This window comes from Microtus ochrogaster, chromosome 22, assembly GCF_000317375.1.
Source record: "Microtus ochrogaster isolate Prairie Vole_2 chromosome 22, MicOch1.0, whole genome shotgun sequence".
Lineage (NCBI taxonomy): Eukaryota > Metazoa > Chordata > Mammalia > Rodentia > Cricetidae > Microtus > Microtus ochrogaster.
The window spans coordinates 6,747,961-6,766,576 of NC_022023.1; the positions used below are offsets into that span (position 1 = coordinate 6,747,961).

At 39.6% G+C, this 18,616-nt stretch overlaps 1 protein-coding gene across 2 annotated transcripts in view; it reads left to right on the forward strand.

Annotated features, from left to right (window-relative positions):
* Window positions 1-18,616, forward strand: part of Dlg2 (discs large MAGUK scaffold protein 2) — a 1,686,730-nt gene that overhangs the window by 31,922 nt on the left and 1,636,192 nt on the right. The gene's annotated exons all lie outside the window — the stretch shown is intronic.

Below are 18,616 nucleotides of genomic sequence, written 5' to 3' on the forward strand. Positions count from 1 at the left end.
TTGGCTCTGCACACTGTCCCAGTCTCTTGGATCTCATGGATTCGGTTGGCTCTGCACACTGTCCCAGTCTCTTGGCTCCTTCAGTCTTCACTGTCCTCCCTCCCTGCTTAAACAGTGCTTCCTCACTGTCTTTATTCACTTGCACACCCACCTTCCAATTCATTGTTGCTCTCCCTGTTGGCTAGCAAAAATCAGCTACTGCCTAAGCTCATGTTTGCTTTCTTCTATCGCTGTATGCAGGCAGCCAAAGGTATCAGAAGGTCGTATCATATATACGACCTCTGACTGGTTTCACTGTTAAGTTTATGACCAAAAAAAGTATTTCCTTGGATAGTTTACTTCCTTATCCTCAGAATATTTTCATACCTCTGTTCTGCTCAAAGAACATACCTTGACTTCTTTAACTTCAACTGATGACTTTTCTAATTTATTGATACAATAAAAATAATCAAAAGAGACCTTCCTATTTTTTTTCCTACTTATTCTCCTTACGTCCCCTTATGTGCCTCTATAGTCACCTCTGAGGAGGACTTAGGGGGATGCCTGTGTAATTATCTTCATTAGGCTAACTGAAGTGGGAAGATCTGTCCACTGTGGGCGGCATCATTCCCTGGGCTCTGACCCTAGCCTGTACCCAAGGGAGAAAATGAGCACAAGGGTCCACTGCCCTCTTCTTCCTCACTGCAGACACCATGTGCCTGGCTGCCTTGGCTTCTCCACCACATAGACTGCCCGTGATCTAGCCGTTTGTCCCCTGAGTTGCTTTCACCAAAGTGCTTTAGCACAGCAGCACAGGAACTCACGAAGACCATGATTAATAATGGTCTGTGATCACCGTCATCTTTAAGACCCACTCCCATCATGGGCCGTCATCCTCACCGCGGCTTCCCTTCTCTGCTTCTATTGGAGTCTGACCAGTGAAAGTCCATGAGAACTCTGAGAGGAAGGGGAGATCATTTGGTGCTCTCTTCTTCCACACTTCCCTTTGGCCATGATTTTTCCATCAATGAATTATACTTATACTCACAGTTCCTCAGTGTGGACCCTCTCCCATTTCTGTGAACACCTTTGTTTTAGTAACTTTTTGTCACTCAAGAAAACCACTTAACAGAGGAAGGGTTCAATTTAACTCATGCTCTTTAGAGATTCACAGTTTTACTCGTCCCTGGCCTCCGTCTGCTTCTGGGCCTGGCCACAGTGGGACAGAGGATTACAGTGAGGAACAATGTGATCAAGTGGCTCACCTCAAAGCAAGGCAGAGAGTGATAGGAATGGGCCAGGATAAAATACATCTTTTAGAGACATGCCCTAAGGAGCTGCTTCCTAAAAGTAGATCCTACCTCCTAGCTGACCATTCTATGTGAACTTATAGTACAGCCGTAATCTGTGATGAAGTTAGTGTCCTTCCAAGGCAGTGCTCACTAGTTGGGGGCCAGGCTTTAATACACGAATATTTCTAGGCTATGCTTCCTTTCTCAAACCGTTGTAAGCCCCATGTTGGACACCATCTGTTGAGGTCCGGCCTCGAAGGTGTTTGCACATTCCAGGGTAGGAGTGTGAGGGTTAGAATTACTAAGCAAAAGGAATAGAGACATGAGAGAAATAAAAGATGGAAACACAGAACAGCATCAAGAGGGACAGTCAATGAATACTGAAGTCATCCTCATTTAGTTTCCACATGCTTATATACCTACTCCAAAAGGGAGTGGGGAGGTAACAGACTTCATTAACCTGATATAAGGAATAGATAGACCAAGTATTCTGCAGGCAGCCACTCCTTAGAACCTCCTGCCAATCTCCTTGAAGGAACAAGAATAGAGCTGAATTCTGTGACTTTTTGTCGAAGTGCAACAGATCTACCTCTATACTCAAAATGCTAATTGACCACACCCTAGGTCAGGATCTCTTGTTTGTAGCCACATCTGCTGTCAACAACTTTGAGAGGGCAGGAATTAGCTCAAACTCTCTGATCTTTAGACAGGGTGGAACAGGCACGTCTGTGGGCCCTGGCATCAAACTGTAGCATAGGAAAGGGTGTGAGCACTGTTTCTATTCCTTGTCTCTGCCTCTCCATCCTCTGAAGTTGCTCTAAATCAGGCTTGGGCTTCGTCCTCCAGTCAAGGTACAAGTAGCTTAGTACCAATCAAAGCTAAGGAGACTTAATTCCATGTCAGTGATTACATAGATGAATTTCCAGGATTCATCTCATTTCTGTATAATTTGACATCAGGTTAGATTCATACACACAACCCCTTTTCTTTTTACTTCATTCACTTTTTTCCCCCTTGACATTGGTGTTCTTGCCTGGCTAAGTCCTGCTACCAGCTGAGATGGATCCACACTGAGCTACCACACAAGCTGATTAATTTCTTACATGTATACGTGTATTTGCAGTGCCGGAACTAATGCTATGACACAGCGTGAACACAATTATGTTAATTCACAGTTAGATAAGTGACTTGTTCTCTTTTGCTTTAACCAAGCTTTATTTTTAGTTAATTTTTTCCCCACAATATATTTTGATCATGGTTTGCCCTCTCCCAGTTCTGCTCAGATCCTCTCTATCTTCCTACCCACCCAGCTTCATGTTTCCCTCCTTCAAAAACAAAACTAAAACAAAACCAAAATCAAACCAACCAAACAGAAAGCCATTAAGGCACAAATACCTGTCTTAGTTACTGTTCTGTTGTTGTGAAGAGATATCATGACCATGGCAAGTCTCTCTCTCACTCTGCCTTCTTCCTCCCAGCATTCTGTTTAGTTTTCCTCACCTACCTAAGTTCTGCCCTATCAACAGGCCCAAAGCAGTTTCTTTATTCATTAATGGTAATCACAGCATACAGAGGGAAATCCCACATCAATTGAAAGTTGCTAATAGATTGGGTTCTAGGTATGAGAAAAAACAGTGGAGTCAAGCATAACTTATTTTTCTTTTCCCCTCCATGTAGCTGGAATTCTCAATTTTAGAGGCAGAGAATTTCAGAAAAGACACTTATTCGGATGGAGAGAAGGATAAGGCTGAAAGTTAGGATAATTAAGTAAACAGTTGCATATAGAAATTTTGTGTAACAGGGAAATAGCAAAGATAGAAATTTTAAATTTGGAAGAACTAGTATTATTACAACTAACATTTAAAGACCTAAAACCATGAGATTTGAAGGAGAGGCAAGAGGGTATAAAATATATGCGAATATGAATATTTTAATTAAATTGTCTGAAGTATGTAGTATTCACAATTGAAATAATTAAAATTATTTTTGTGAAATTTTATGCAAAATAGTTCATTAAAATTTCATACAGAAGTTAGTTGAGTGGAGAGCAACATTTTATTAGATTTTACTTTTTGTAAATTAAAAATTAATCTCTTAATTTCTTGAATATAAATTACTAGATAAAAACATTAGCTTAAATGACTTGAGCTCCAGCTTCCATAAATAGTAGCAATCTGGGATCCAGCTTCAAATTTCAAAGAGGCCATAGTTATTCAAGCATATTAAGGACCTCCTCACTTATTAGTGCAAATGATTTTAACATTCAATCTTTGGGGAAATGATTTAATTAAGATCATTTCTAATGTGACAAAATACCAGATAGATGATTTTTTTGACTTGTCAGATACCTTGTCTTCCAATCCGGGAAGAGTAGTATGTAAGTTAAGAATGAAGAGTTGAGGTTTCTTAGAGAGCCTATAGGATAGCTGGATATTAGATTCAGTAAAAAAGGCAGGAAACAAGGCAACCAAAACAATATTTCCCACAAAAAAAGAGGGAGACGGGCATTGCGCTCTGACCAGTGGCTCCTAGTCCAACAGTATCTATCGTATGCTGGTTCCTTCCCTTCCAGGTTATGTTAGGGTCACCATCCCAATCTTGTCAATCACGCTGTGAAGACTGAGAGTCCTCGCATGGTGAAGAACTCTGCAAATGCTTCCCCCACCTTGATAAACAGTTAATAATTTTGTATGGAAATGGGTGCGATAAGGGTAAGGGGTAGCCTGTCAGTTATTGTACGCAGTAGAGTGAGGGTGATCTGAAGCCAGAAGGTCTAGGGTTAAAAGAGGATGAATGTAACTTATAAAGCATTCAGTGACCAGCCTAGTCTACAAGAGCTAGTTCCAGGACAGGCTCCAAAACCACAGAGAAACCCTGTCTCGAAAAACCAAAAAAAAAAGCATTCAGTGCACAGATGTAGTGAGTAGAAGTGTGTCAGTGTGTGTGTGTGTGTGTGTGTGTGTGTGTGAATGTGTCTGTCCTTTGTGCATTTCTAATGTATGTGTGTGAATGCGTGTGTGTCTGTTCTTTGTGCATTTCTAATGTGTGTGTGTGCATGTGTATGCGTGTGTGTATGTGTGTGTGCATGTGTGTGTGCATGCGTGTGTGCGCGTGTATATGTGTGTGTATGTATGTGTGCGTGCGTGTATGTATGTGTGTGAATGCGTGTGTGTGTCCTTTGTGCATTTCTAATGTGTGTGTGTGAGCGTGCATGTGTGTATGTGTGTGTGCGTGCATGTGTGTATGTGCATGTATGTGTGTGTGCGTGTGTGTGTGCGTGTGCATGTGTGTATGTGTGTGAATGCGTGTGTGTGTCCTTTGTGCATTTCTAAGAGGTTTGGCTCAGACAAGTAAGCTTTCCCGCATTTACCTCATTTACCTACATATACCGTGAAGCGTATCCCACCTATCTCTCTGTGAGGGAAGAAACTCTGAAATAGAGATGAGTGGGATATAACTTCATGGTGTGTGAAGGTGGGTGTGATGGGGCAAGAAGAAAATGATAAGTACTTAGGTAAAGGAAGAATGGAAATCAACCAAGCCAAAATTGCAAAAACCCTTGATTATTTTAAAGACATAAGAACCTAGCATATTTCGAATCTCAAAGCACAATTTTTCTCCATTTTCTTCTAATATGTCTGGCACAGATCCAAAAGTAATTTCCACTGCACCATGAGAAAAGTGTTGTTCTCAGCTCCCTTTTAAAATTATGGTTATATGCTACAAAACAATGCAATTATTGTAATTTTCTAAATTTTGTGAAAATATAAACCTATACATCTCAGAAACTAACTGAAACCTAAAAATAAAAACATCTGCAGAAATCTGTGGCTGGAACACTTTAACTGTGTATTTTTAATTCTACGTGTCCCAGTGAGTATGAAGTGGTATATTATGGTCTTAGCGTTTGTCTAATAATCCATGGTAGTAGGTGCCTTCTGTGCCAACTAATCACTCTTATTTGTTCTTCGTGAAGTAGGTCTCCAAATCTCCTGTCTATGTCTTAGGGTTTCTATTGCTGTGACGACTATGATCATAGCAACTCTTTTTTTTCCATGATATTTTTATTGATTATTTGGGATTTTTACATCATGAACACCAAGCACACTCACCTCCTGTAGTGATAGAAGGAGCAGCGGGCTGCATTCCCACCCGGATCCCGGTTAGCTTACCCCCGAAATAATTACGTGGAAACTGTATTCATTTAAACACTGCTTGGCCCATTATATCTAGCCTCTTCTTGGCTAACTCTCACATCTTAATTAACCCATTTCTAATAATCTGTATACCACGTGACTGTGGCTTACTGGGAAGATTCTAACCGATGTCCATCTCAGGCCGGAGCTTTATGGAGTGTGCCTGACTCTGCTTTCTTTCTCCTAGCATTCTGTTAGGTCTACTCCAACCACCTAAGGGCTGGCCTATCGAAAGGTCAAGGCAGTTTCTTTATTAACTAATGGGTCTGAGCCCATTTTCCCCTAATTTCTGGGTTTGGGTGTTAATATCATCTGAAGTAAATACTGATATAAAACTTCTGTTGTGGAATCCAGACACCTAGGAAGGTTTAAAGAAGTAAAGGGATTGCTTATTGGTGTACCTAGCCATCATACCCTTAATATCGTAATATTTTGATGTAAAAATTTTAAATATTTAAATTCATGCATATGAAGATTTGACCACCTATTTCTTATGTACTTATCTGGTTGATATTTGACTATTTCTGTTTCTTTTTAAATGTCCTTGGACTAGGACTGATTTTTGCTTCTCTAAACATTCATTTGGTGTTGGAATTATTTACTGTGACATTTTTGGCCATGAAATGTCATGTCGAATGATTGTGCTAGCACACAGAAGCAGAGAATGAAGAATCGTAGACTCAGGACCTAAGATTTAAAAGAGACTTTTGAGAGTGTTAAATCTACCTCTGAACGAGCTAATGGACAGGTCAACATTCTCTCCACTGTCCATGCCATGAAATATGCAACCCTACAAAGAAAGAAAAAGCTGATTTTGAGGATATGAATGTTTACTTTAAAAGTTAGAGCCTCTCACACAGTTATGTGTTAATTTTCTGTTGCTATGGCAATATGCCCGAGACAACCAGTTTTTAAGGAAGAAAGATATCTTTGAGTCCACATTTGCATAGTTGCAGGCCGTGGTTGCTTAGTTCTGTCACTTGGGGTCTACAGCGAGGCAGAAATCATGATAAAAAGCACATGGCAGAACAAAGCTGCTCATTTCCTGGTGACCATGAAGGACCACTGACAGGATCTGTAGGTGTGGCCAATCCAGTCCTCCCCACTATGCCTCCCAGGAGCGTGCCTTTCAACTAGGCCCCTCCTCTTCTCTTCAAGTGGCTACCACCTTCCAGTATCTCACTCATATGACAACAATCACTGAGCAAGACATTTAAGGTACAATCTGCAACAGTTTACTTTTATCCTAAACTGTGGTTATTTTTTCATTTTGTCCTATTTTATCTTAAGGGAACTTGCAGATTTCAGACCAAGTATACGCACAGGTATCACCTGTTTGTTTTTAATGCAGTCAGTACATGTCACTTTGTGCAGGCCCGTGGGTGTTTCCTTCCTTCATCATAATATGTTTCCGTGAGATGGCTTAACACGAGGGTGGTGCCCTGCTTCCTTGGGTGTAATTCCTACTTAGGCTGAATCCAGAAATAAATTTAGAACTGTAACTATAATCCTGTTGAGGTTACATAAAAATAAGGAGGAAAGAAAAGAAAAGGGAACCGAGGCAAATGTTATCAGCAGGACAAAACAGGCTGTTGTCTTGAAAAGACTTCATTTCTCTTTCTCTGTGGGCATGGGTGTGTGGGTGGGTTCTCTCAATTCTGCAGTCACAGACCCACCCCCCCCCCCCATTAATCAAGTGTCAAGCTGGGAAATCTGTGGGGCTTTCAGCATTAGCACACTGTGTCATATTATAATTTTTTAAAAGCAGAGACAGAAACAACCCAAATAATTCCATTTACATCTGAATTAAATTCCTCAGGCATTTCCTGTATTCTATTAGCAATTCAACAAGAAGCCTGGCATTAGGAAACAGGGAATAATTACAAAAGAAAGAGAGGGATAGGAGTAGAGAGCCCCCGAATTCATAATGCAAAATTTGGCTGTAATGGTTATTTTTGTTATGATTAGGAGGTGGTGGATCAAATTTTAATCCTTCAAAGTAATTTTCTATGATTGAAAAATCCATTTTTTATCTTTTGCATGTACTGTACTAATTGTTCTATTGCAAAATTCAGATAATAATAGTTTTGTAAATCTTCTGTGATAGTTAATTTTGATGTCAGCTTATTGGGACCTTTAGCCACCTAGGAGACAAGTCTCTGGGCATGTCTGTGAAGAGTTTTCTACACGAGGTTAATTGGGATGAGAAGACCCACCTTAGCCATAGAGGGCACTATTCTGTGTGCTGAGGTCCTGCTCCTAATGAAAAGGAGAAAGTGAGGCAAGCAGCAGCATTCCTTTCTCCCTGACTGTGGATGTTGCTGGCCAGCTGCTTTAATCTTCTGATGTTATACCTTCCCGGCTACGAAGGACCATCCTTGGAACTAGGAGCCAAAATAAACCATTTCTCCTTTAAGTCATTACAAAACAAAAAACAAAACAAAACAATGTAACGGAGACACCACCTTGTAGGTTTGGGAACAACTTCTAACTCACCCAACTTTGACCTAGCTTATGAGTACTCAGTATAATGTATTTTGTGAGCCCGAGGAGGACAAGCTCCTACTCTTATTCTTCTAGATGAAAGGTAACAAGCAATGCAGTGACTCCTAATGACATATTGCTATGCCCATAGAGTTGAGCATCTCTCAGCCTTCACCAGAGACGCTTCTTTGTGATGGTCCTTGCAAACTCTACACCTGATAGAGAAATGAACAGTGAGAGGCAAGAAAGAAATTGGGTTCAACACAACTTAGCTGGGCTGATTTAAACTTCAGGAGTCGGACACCAGGCCAGTTTATTTTCAGATATATATATATATATATATATATATATATATATATATATATATACAGTACAATTTTGAAAAAAAGTTTCCTGGTAACAATGATCTCAATACCATGCGCTCAATAAAGCTTAAAGTATGATTACATACTTTTGCAAAGTACTTGTGACCTCTACCATGAAGATGGGTTCTGTAGCTTAGGAACCCAGGTTCTGGTGTGGTTTCTGACTGAGATAGTGTAGAGGAGGGCAGCAGGCTATGAAGCACACGACATTTCCCCCAAGGGCGGGCTCTACTGATTGGGAAACAAAGCTAAAGATAAAGGCCTTGAGAGGAAGAGTCTGGGATAAACATTGGGAATTTGGATGAGGCCTGGCCCTACGGATAGGAAAGGTCACCGGGTTGTTAACAGCATCGGTTCCCAGCCTTCTGTATATCTCCTCCACATGAGGAGATGATCCTTCCTGATTAATATTCCTGGTTTTTCCAGGGTGTCTCTGTAAGCACTCATGTCCTCCATACTTCTTAAAGTAGATGGCAATTAACACAGAGATACACGGCTGACATGTGGATAGAGAGACAGAGGCAGAGACCTAGAGAGAGAGACCTTGGAGCATTCAGCTGTAATTTTTTTTTTTTTTTTTTTTTTTACAGCCTTCCTTCCAAGTCTCAGGAATCTATGTGAAAAAGGAATGAGAAAGATTGTAAGAGCCAGAGGTGGTACAGCAGGGGATTTTCTATAAACTGAATGGGGATTATAACAATTGCATAAGAGCCTTACAAGGTGGGGGACATACAAATATAAATTCTTTGTCCTAAACACAAGTTGTATGGTATTTAATAGAAAAGACCCATATTTGATATTTCTTGCACATCCTTTCTCTTAGTTGTAAACATCCTTTTCTTCAAACTCACTAAGATGTCCGTTCGCTTTTTCCAATCCATCTTGGAGTAAGAAACTGCAATAGGTAGGGTTTACTTTCCTAGTCATACTTTACTCAATAAGCTGAGGCAGGCTCCTTAGTACAAAGAATTAATTAGTGTAGCTATTTCACCAGCAAAGTAAGGTGAAACCACCTTCCCAGGGTTGCTGCTCCGGCGTGGCCGCAATGGAGGATTAGTTCTGAACCCAGCCCAGATATCTTCTCTTGGTCAGGAGGAATTTTTTCTGAACAGGACTTTATTGTCACTTTAACAATCTGGAACTGTGACATTCCTAAAGAGGTAACCCTAGAATCATTCAGGAACCAGACCAGAGATCAGAGCTCCCTAAATCCTCTTGACATCTTTGGCCTCTGGCAAGGCTGAAGCCCTGGAGAGTCTCCAGGATATTTCTGTCTTTTAGTCAAGAAAGAAACTGGTCACTTTTCTTTGGTTTGTTTGTTTGTTTATACCCTAAATGCCTCATCTGTTTCTACCCCCTGTTCTTATCACCCCTCCTTCCTCTGCATAGGCAGCACTAGATGCCATTAGGAGATTGGGCAATGACCCATATGGTTTCTTCTGGCTGAGTTTGGGTTGTTGGGTGTGGCAGTTTGGGGGTACATGTCTAGAGAACCTGTGTAAAAGACCCCAACTGTCGGAGGGAGGGAGGAAAGGAAATTCTTGACGGGTATATGGAAAGGATTTTAAAATGCCCAAATCAAAGACCGTTAGAATAAAGATATGGTCTCACAAGAGTCTCTATCTCTTGGACTCCTTGTTTTCCTTTAGTCTCTAAGTGGTTCTCAGAGTGACAAACCTTCAGTCCACTTTCATGCCCTTTGAGCCTGATGGATCAACTAAAAGTCAGCGTGATGCCCTCACCATATGGCTTGTGGATAAGGAAAGAGGTAAATTTAGCCATCATTTAATTTTTAGGTTAATACGATATTGGACATGTGGGCAGCAGCTGTAAAGAATCAATGATTGAAGTCTTATCTCTTGGCAACATCTTTGTATCAAGAAAATATCAGCGAGATATAGTTGCCTAAAATGCATTTGTGTAGACTTATATTTAACATCTCGGGAGTGAAATCCCTTAGGTAGTTAGAAGTTGTGTTAGTCTTGTTCTTTTATGAGTTCTCCAAATAAGTGTGGACAAGTCAAAGGTCTTGCTTGGCTTGACTATGGCTTCTCCTGGAATTATTGAGGAATTCCCTCCTCTACGTTAACCCTCCTCTTTGTAGACTGGATGCTCATTAGAATCATTGAGTATGGTCTCCATAGCCTCCCTGAACAAGAGAACAGGTGACTTTCACACTTATAAAACCTTTCAAAAGAACCTCATTGGCCTTGAAAGGTAAGGGGAAAAATATTCTTATGTGGAATCTCCCTGATCAAGTCAGTGTAGCCACCATGTACTATTATTGAACACCCAGAAGATCAGTTATATCGGCATGGGACTTTTAACAACTGCATAATACTTTAAAAAGCAGGTATTTCTAAGTAAACTTTGATTAGACGTGCATTTTAGCCAGTCCTTGTAGTTGCTAATCTTTGACCTTAATTACTTTAAGGTCAAACTTTAATTACCATATACCTCATCTCTAAGTTTCATCCTTTGTGTACCTTTAATAACTTGCTCAGAACTTCATAATTTACATTAGGATTCTAGTCTTTTTTCATATATATTAGGATTATTGAGATGGTTAGATGTTTTCTCTCTCTCTCTCTCTCTCTCTCTCTCTCTCTATATATATATATCTCTCTCTCTCTCTCTCTCTATATCCCCCCCCCCACACACAGTAACTGCAAAAGTGGAATAATTTTCTATGTCTTATTAAATCATAGCAGAGTCAAACTGGATATTAATCACAAGAAAAGGTGTCCAGGTCATTAACCATTAAAGAAATGCCAATCAAAGTTTCTTTGAGAGTCTATTTCGCTTGAGTCAGAGTGAATGAGGGGAAAGAGAATTTTTTGTGTAAAAGTATTGATATAGGTCAGACCTGATAATACACGCCTGTATTTTTCACACTTGGGAGTCTGAGTATCTATCTATCGATATCTATATCTATATGTGGCTAGGGATGTGCCTGAGTGATAGAGTGCTCACACAGAATGAGTCATTAGGTTTGCCACCATAGTACTGCCTCCCCAAAGCACTGATGTAATTGTGATAAATTATTACACTGTGATATAAATAGGAAGTCATTTAGAAACAATCTATTCATAAAACTGAATACATGTTTGAAATCTATTTTGTAATTTCAATGTTCAAACAGTTTGATACTTTTAAAATATATAAGCTTGTCCAGTGAGGCATTATTATTATAGATCTGAGGTAGTCCATGTAGAACCTAAATTAGTAGCTATCTCTAAATTGCTATGGGAGATGAACAGCTTAGTGGATTTGCAAACACATCAGTCTTACTTAGACTCTAACGTTTTGTATACATTGAATATGATTACAGTTACTTTGTATTCATGCCAGTCCAAATAGTAATTTATTTAGATATTTAACATCATCGTCCTTTCCTTTCCACCATTTTGAAGAAGGTATTTAGTTTGAGGCATCTCTGTGCCTACTGAACCTTGTCAGGATCTTATCCTTAAACAAGCATGCAGCATCTTATTCACAGAAGAGCTCCGAGTGTTTCTCCTGCTTTTCTGAAACAAAGTGTAGACCTCTGGGCCCTCTGTGATCCCGTTCTGTCTCTCCAGCTTGAGTCCACTGTGCTTGTCTCTCTTAGGCTGTCTCCCTTGGACTTCCTCGAGCTCACTTATATTTTCCTTCCTGGATGAACACTGTTTAGCCCCCCAGGGTTCACTTTCTCTTCGGAATGCCCACTTCATAGCATTATGCCTCATTTTAATTTAAGCTGCTTTATTGTATTTTGAAGAAGTCTATTAGCACTGTTCCTAACTGCTCATGGGATGGATACTGTTCTTTTAGCAATGAAATGCTTCTAACTGAACCATTTAGGATTAAATTTTTTTCCATTTACTTTTTATTGAAGTTATAATTACATTAGTTCCCCCTTTCCTTTCCCCGTTCAAACTCTCTCGTACCTCCTTCCTCTCTTTCAGATTTATGGCCTCTTATTTTCCATTAATTGTTACATGCACATATATGTGTGTGTATCTGTATTTATATTCTTATATGTAACCTACTAAGTGTGAATAATGTTACTTGTCTATGTTTTTAGGACTGACCCTTTGGTTCTGGATAACTAATTGATGCGCTCATCCCTGGAGAAGATTACTTTCCCCATCCTCAGCATTTATTACTTCATGTAGTTTTTTTGTGTAGAGTTGAGGCAGACATAATGCTACTGTTCCCTTAACAGGCTGCAGTATAGAATAGATATGCATTTTACATACATGAGTAAAGCAAATAAGTCACTTTTTTTTGTGACTCTTGCTTTACTGCAGTAGTTGGAAGCCAAACCTATAATATCTCTGACAAATGCCTCTGCTTTTCAGCATAATCCAGTTTCCCGATTTTGAAGACTCCACTGAGCCGAGGCGGGAGGTGCTCTTATCTCTAGATGTAGCACTTTGTAATAATGACTGGTGCCTGACTACCTTTGCCCACAGATTTTTTTTTTTTTGAGACAGCGTTTTATTGTGTCACTGAGGCGAGTCTTGGTTTGTGATATTTGTGCCTCAGCCTCGCAGTTGCTGGGATCTCAGGCATACAGCATCACACTCAACTCTTTTCACATCTTAAATTTTTTTTTTCTGTTCAATAACAAAGTAATATAATTATTTTGCTTTCTACTCTCTTGTTCATATAGAAATTTATGTGTGTATGTGGGGGGAAGGGTGTTGGCAATAAGAATACAGCATTGCTCATTTTTGATGAGACAAGATTTACCTTTTCCTGATAAAAGCTCATTACCAGAGTCTAGATATAGTCCAAGTCTAACAGATCATAAGGAATAGAATCAACATAGCTTGATTGCAAAGTAGGTTACATGATTTGTTTAAAAATAGCACCAAGAATTTCTGTAATCTGTAGGGTGAAATCCCAATAATTTTTTCTGATTAAATTCTATTTCCATTTGTGTTTTCTAATCAAACACATTGACTCCCTCTGCTAAATCTTAATATAATTGGGCCTCTTAGAGAACACTGAAAAACAAGTCAATGAAAAGTTAATCAAGAAAGAAAGTCTAAGTCCACCCCCCCCCCGGCATGAGAAGAGAATTAGTGGATTTACTTGCTGATTGTTTTTACACCCTTAGCCAAGTATAATATGGTTCTTTAGAACCCTAAGATGACAGACTCACTTTCATTGTTTAGTTTTTCTATATCGTTTTGTATTTAAAGTAGAGTTTAAGTGGGAAAATTCAACACTTGGTATCTGAGAACTTTAAAACTCAGAGCTGTGGATTATTCTCAGTTTTGGTTAGGATCCAAACTAGTGAGAGCATGGTTGCTGGTGGCTGGCTGGTACTTTGGCAAGTGTGTGGATGGATGTGGAGAGCGAAGGGTGCGTGAACTAATGAAACTGTACTTTCCTGTGAGTGGTTACACAAGTTTAATTCGTGTCTTCCATAATTATCATGATTGCTCTTGAAAAATTGAAAATACATTAATTAGGTTTAGCCATCAGGATTTATTAGAATATTATCACTGAGCAATGAAAAACTCAAAGTTAGATGGCTGTGGATATGTACATAGAACTGACATCTGTGACCCAGTGTTATTTGTTTTCAACTTTTAATTAGATTACCGATGTTGGCTACTTTTCCTTGTATGAATGTTTGCTTTACAGAAGAAAGAGAAACCTATTTCAGTAGAATGTTCCAATGTTGTTTCAGTTTAATTGACTTGATATCTTGCATGCTATACAACTGAACAGTGTGTTTTGCTGGTGGTATGCTTTTTTTTCACACACACACTGCCATGTTTGCTGTAGTTGTAGAAATAAAAGTGTTTGTGACATATTCTCTCCGAAATACATTCTCAACATTTGAGTCTGATCTTTTGTTTTAATGAAAATCTGATTTTTTTACTCCCTCCAAAAGCCATACACAGGCCCTGATATATGTCTTAAAAATTATAAAGGAAAACAAGCATTAAATACCCCAAAACACTAGTCAAAGTAGTCTAGTTGCATTTTGGAAAAAAGACCAAATTATTTCCATTGCCAGTCAGGGATCCATGATGCTGGACCTTGCTGAGCTGTGTTCACCTTGAATCATTCCTCTTTATCCCAAATAGAGTGAGTGAGTGAGTGAGTGAGTGAGTGAGTGAGTACAGTGTTTGTATGTTTGTGTGCTGGTGCTTCATTTGGCCACAAGAGGACATAAAATGTTCTGGAACTAGAATTGCCCAGAGTGGATGCTGGAAACTGAGCTGGGGTTCTTCAGGAGAGCAGTATGTGCTCCTGAGCCCTGAGTCATCCATCCAGCCTCCTACCTCCCAAGATTTAATTAATTGTTTAATCAGTTATTTAATTAAGTTTTTACATACCAATCCCAGTTCCCTCTCCCTCCTCTCCACCCACTTTTGCCCTTTCCCCCACTCCACCTCCCATTCTCTCCCGAGAGATGGTAAGGCTTCCCCTGCAAAGACACCTGGACTTGACTGTCCTCTCCTTGAGGCAGGACTTTCCCCTTTCCCCCACCCTGTGCGGAGGCTGAGCAAGGTATCATCTCTCCTTAGAGAAGGGGCTCTACAAAGTCAGTTCGTGCATTAGAGTTAGATCCTGGTCCCACCGCCAGTGCCCCCATATGCTGCCCAAGGCATACCATTGTCACCTGTACTCAGGGGGCCTAGTTCAGGCCTATGGAGGTTTCCCAGCTGTCAGTGAGGAGTCAGTGATCTCCCACTAACTCAAGTCAGCTGATTCTGTGGGTTCCTCGTCGTGATCATGACCTCTTTGTTCATATTATCACTCATCCTTCTCTTCACCTGAAGCTCAGCCCAGCGTTTAGCTGTGGATCTCTGCATCAGCTTCATCTGTTTCTGCAAGAGGGTTCTAGCTTCTCTGGGGTTGTGGACTGTAGGCTGGTTATCCTTTGCTTTATGTCTGGTGTCCACTTATTAGTGAGTACATACTATATTTGTCTTTCTGAGTCTGGGTTACCTTACTCAGAATTTTTTTTTTAAATCACTGAATAGTATTTCATTGTGTAAATGGACCACATTTTCTTTATCCGTTCTTCGGTTGATGGGCAACGAGGTTGTTTCCAGGTTTTAGGTATTACGAATAATGCTGCTATGAGCAAACATCCTTGTGGTGTGATTGTGCCTCTTTTGGGGATATGCTCCAAAGTGGTATTTCTGGGCCTTGAGGCAGGCTGTTTCCTAATTTTCTGAGAAATAGCTATACTGATTTCCACAGCAGCTGTACATGTTTGTACTCCCACCAGCAATGCAGGAGTGTTCCTTTTACCACACATCCTCTCCAGCATAGGCTGTCATGTTTTATGATCTTAGCTGTTCTGATAAATGTAAGATGGTATCTCAGGGTTGTCAGAAAATGGAAAGCTCTCCCATGCTCATGGATAGGTAGGAACAACATAGTAAAAATGACAACAATACCTAAAGCAATCTCCAGATTCAATGCAATACCCGTCAAAATCCCAGCAAAATTCCTCACAGACCTCAAAAGAACAACACAAAATTTCACATGGAGACGCCAACAAAACAAAACAAAACAAACAAACAACAACTCAGGATAACCAAAATAACTCTGTACAATAAAGGAGCTTGGTATTGGCACAAAAACAGACAGGTGAACCAATGGAATCAAATCAAATACCCTGTTACTAACCCACACACCTATGAACACCTGATTTTTGACAAAGAAGCTAAAATATAAAAAGAATAAAGCATCTTCAACAAATGGTGCTGGCATAACTGGGTGTTAACATGTAGAAGAATGCAAATAGATCCATATCTACCCCTATGCATTAAACTCAAGTCCAAATGGATAAAAGACCTGAACATAAAACCAACCACACTGAACCTCATAGAAGAGAAAATGGGAAGTACACTTGAACACATTGTCACAGGAGACCGCTTCCTAAATGTGACGTCTGTAGCACAGACACTGAGAAAAACAATTAATAAATGGGACCTCCTGAAGCTAAGAAGATTCTGTAAAGCAAAAGACACGGTCAACAAGACAAAACAACTTCCTACAGAATGAGAAAAGATATTCACTAACCCCACATCTGACAAAGGGTTGATCTTCAAAATATACAAAGAACTCAAGAAACTAAACTTCAAACCACCAAATAATACAATTAAAAATGAGGTACACATCTAAATAGAGAATTCTCAACAGAAGAATCTCAATGCTCAACATCCTTAGTCATTAGGTAAATGCAAACCAAGATTTAATTATTGTATTACTTTAAAAGTTTCTTTTTCTTATTTTGAGATAATTTTACATAACTGATCTAGCCTCAAACTTGACCTTTAGCTGAGGATGTTCTTGAATTCCTGCCTCCACCTTCAAAGTGCAGACCTAAGGTACTGTACTTGGGTCAACTTTAAAAGTCTCTTGACTGATGGTAACTCCATGATAGAGCTATCACATTCAAATTTCCCCTCTAAACTTTGATACACAGAAGCCTATTTGTGTGAGTAGAAGCTAGTGTAGCTGCTATGAAAATCAGTATGGCACATTCTCAGACAACAAGTACCCAGCTATACCACTTGAGTATCCACTCAAAGGACTTGAAGTCTTATCCCAGAGATACTTGTACATTGAGTTTATTGCTCTTATGTCATGATAAGTATGACTTAAACTAGTGTAGAATGTCACCAACATATAAATGGATAAAGAAAATGTGATACATTTGTCTCACAAAGTTTTATTTTGCCATAAAAGGATGAAATCAGGACATTTTCAGAAAAATGATGGAACTAAAGATTGTCATAATCAAAATATCTTAGAATCAGAAGGACATATACTATACATTTTTCTTGGGTATACATACTCCACATATATAAACGCATACATATATTTATATTGTGTGAGTATATAGATCATGGAAATAGAAATGGTACCATGAGAGGTGGGTGAAAGAAAGTCCTAGAGGAGATTCAAATAAGGGAAAAAAAGAAAAAGAAAAAAAAGAGAGAGTAAGAGAATGTAATGGGACATGAGGGCTGCGGGGAAAGAAAGAAGCAGGAAGGGAGAAGAAAGGTTGGGGAAGGTGGGAGAAGATGAATAATAACAACTAAGTGTGTATGAAATTAGCATACTGAAACCCATTACCGTTTATATTAATAAAAACTAATAAAAACATATAACCATATTGCTCGAACACAACTTTTTTTATGTCTAACTTTCCTCTTATGTGAGGCGAAGATATCCCTTGAAGTTTTCTCCTCTCTAGCTTTCTCATCTGTCACCTTTATCTTCATTCTATAACAACATTTTTGCATCTTATTTTGTAAGCACTGCTAAACTATGCTTTGTTTATGGGTTGTCCCTAAAAGTAGAAAAACCTCTTACTTATTTATGACTTCACAGTTCGTTTTGGTGAAGTATGGTTATATTTCTGTTCCTGTAGTTTCAGCTTTATAATTTATATCATTCAAAGGAGAATAGAGAGAATCATCAAACAAGTGAAGATTGTTTTTTTTTTTGTTGTTGTAAGAATGTTGCTTGCATGTATTCAGTGTGCATATTAGCAGGTTTTGTAAGGGCATTAGCATACAAGTGTACCATGTGCTTTGGTTGTATTCTCTCCTCTGCACTTTCCTTATCCCCTATCCCTTCCCATTACTCCCAGTCTTACCTCTGTTATCCTGGTGGTGGTGGTGGTGGTGTGTGTGTGTGTGTCTGTGTAATTTCGCTCTAGATTCAGGGGATATACTGTACCATGACAGGGAAAGCATGGTGGTAGGTGGCTTCCTGCTTCCATCCTAGGGAACTGTAGGGAGGGAATGCTGCTGCTCAGCGAGAGGCGTTTTCTATTTGATTCAGTCCAGGACCCCAACCCATGTGAGATGCCTCTCATAGTCAGAGTGGATCTGACTTTCTCAGTTAATTCTTCCTGGAAGCCCCATCATAGACACACACAAAGGAATGCCTCACTCGTGCCCTGTGTGTTCACGTAATCCAATCAAGCCGACAATTGAAATTGCAGCTCTGTACTAATTATGAAGCAGCGATCGAGTAGTACAGCGCAGACGTGGTAAAGTCTTCTAGGTGGGGGCTGTGCAGGGAAGTGAGCAGATGCAGTGTCTTATTAAAATCAGGGAAATCAATTTGAGACAATTTGAGGATGTGTGAGGAGTTTAAAGGAGATGAAACTTCTTTTTAAAGCATAACAGTAGATATATTAGAGGGCAAGCCTTGGTGGGTGGATGACTTTTACTGTCTTAGCCTAGTTAGATGCTGCAGATCAATTTCCCTCTCTTACTTCACTTTTAGGCTATTTCTTCGATGGGATCTCTCCTCTGGGATG